This window comes from Ovis aries, chromosome 3 (assembly GCF_016772045.2).
Source record: "Ovis aries strain OAR_USU_Benz2616 breed Rambouillet chromosome 3, ARS-UI_Ramb_v3.0, whole genome shotgun sequence".
Taxonomy (NCBI): Eukaryota; Metazoa; Chordata; class Mammalia; order Artiodactyla; family Bovidae; genus Ovis; species Ovis aries.
Window position 1 is genome coordinate 143,845,475 of NC_056056.1, and position 2,260 is coordinate 143,847,734.

Genomic DNA, 2,260 nt, shown 5'->3' on the forward strand with positions numbered 1-2,260 from the left:
TTCCTGAGGGAATGGGTCAAAATCTAACCAATTTCAGCTGAAACAGTCTAATCTCAAAATTAGCCCCAAACGCCTTAACCAGAAAGGGCAAAACCTTAACGTAGACCCAAATACAGCCAGTAGAGTTTCGGACACAAAGAGGGTGGAAGCTCAGATTCAGGAGAAAGATAAGACTTCAAACTCTAGGATCTGTGAGAACAGCAGTAGGCAACTACGGCTCAATTGTGGGTAGCTCATCTTTTTGCTCACCATCCCTGGAGCCATCAGAGGTCTTCTCTCATCCCTTATGGGCCACAAAATGTTGGTCTAAAACAAATAGACTCCCAGTTAGTTGTTTCTCTAGCAAAAAAAAAAAAAAAAAAAAAAGGTTTATTCAGAACTAGCAGAGAATTGAAATTTGAGGTCAGCAACTATGGTGAACTTACATGCAAGTTCCCACAAGGCCAGGGAAGAAAACTTTTTCAGAGGGGAAAAAGGAGGTTGAGAGGGCTACAAAAACAGAATCTGTGGCTTTTCCTTAGTTGAGTTGTTGCCAGGGAAGAAGGAGGTCTTTTCCCTGTTGACTTCTGCCAAGGTCACAGGGCATGAGAGCTCCCCCTGCTGGTTTATAAACTCTATTTAATTTGAGTATTCTGTTTGTTAATTTTTTACAATACTATTTCTAAATCTTGCAATTATAAAGAATGGAACATTTGGAAAGAATTCCACCACCCCAAGCTTAATATATCTCTATAAATAAGTTATAGTGTTATGTAGAATCAAATAATGAAATATACTGATGGCTTTGTTATTCAGTTCTAATGATTATATTTGCATATACTCCGGCTTTTTTTGAAAAGAACTACACTGCTAGTTTTACCAGAATTGTGTAAATCTTATTATCCCAAATGAGTTGTCTGTCCTTGAAACAGATCTCTTGGTCATGGTAGGTATTTAAATGAAAAATAGCCAATTTAACAGGGACTCTAAATATTAGAAATAATTTAGTCATGTTTAATGATAACTTTTTGAAAACTTATTTTTTTCTTTTAATATATAAACAGCTCAAGATAGTCAATAAAGAATAACAAGCATAGAAATTTAAAAACTAAACACAATTAGAAAAAATAACACCAAAAACTACAGGTGACTAATAAATATGTTGAAAGACTTTTCAATCTCATGAGCAAGCTTATGTAATCTCACATAAGGGAACATGAGACAGCAGCACAGCCTAACTCTTCTAATTACTGATGAGTGAATGAGCAGAAAAAAATCAACATTAAGATGAATAAATTCTTCAGCATAAGTTGGTGGGGCAGGGGAAATATCCTAAAAGTTAGGTGGAAAAGTTTTCCTCTAAATTAGATTTACATGGGAAAAAAGAAATCAAACAGAATCCCTGTTCTGTTTTTAGCAGGGGGAAAAAAAAAAAAAAAAAAAAGCACACTATCAAGGACAAAAGAGGTGCTCTGATCACAACCTGTTAGTGTTGTTATCAACACACTTGCATTACCTCACTTGTTCAGTTTCTTAAATCATTTTGTTCACTTATTCAAAAACACTATTTTTATTGACTACCAGCTTAGTAACTGGCACTCTGCTAGGCACTGGATTTGAAAAGATAAATAGAACATAGTTCCTGTTCTCTAGAAGCCTGCATTCTAATCAGGAAGAATTGGAAGAAACAGTTGTTAGGCTTTGTAACCAAGATAGGGCTTCCCTGGTGGTTCAGATTATAAAGAATCCACCTGCAATGCAGAAGACCTGAGTTCGATCCCTGGGTTGAGAAGATCTCTTGGAGGAGAGTATGGCAATGCACTCAGTATTTTTTGCCTAGAGAATCACCATGGACAGAGAAGCCTGTCAATCCATGGGATCACAAAGAGCTGGACACGACTCAATGACCAAGCACAGCCAACACAGCACATAACTGAGATAAGCATGGGATCTACTAAAGCAGGGGGCACCCAGAGAAGGTGATGCCTCCATGGAATACAATATCACCTGTGGGAGTGAGCCTGACAAGGAGTGGGTGATGGGACATTCTGGAAAGATCAACTGGTGGGAAAAAAAAGTGAATTATAACACATGATCCCAAAACATGAGTACAAAATAAGCTGCAATTATCCACACCCTCCCTCAAAAAAAAAAAAAAAAAACCCATAAACCACAGACTCTTCCATCTCAATGAAAGGTAATTTAGTTCATCCAGACACTCAGCAGGAAACCATAGACATATCCTCAAGTCCCTCATTCTCTCACATTCCACATGCAAACA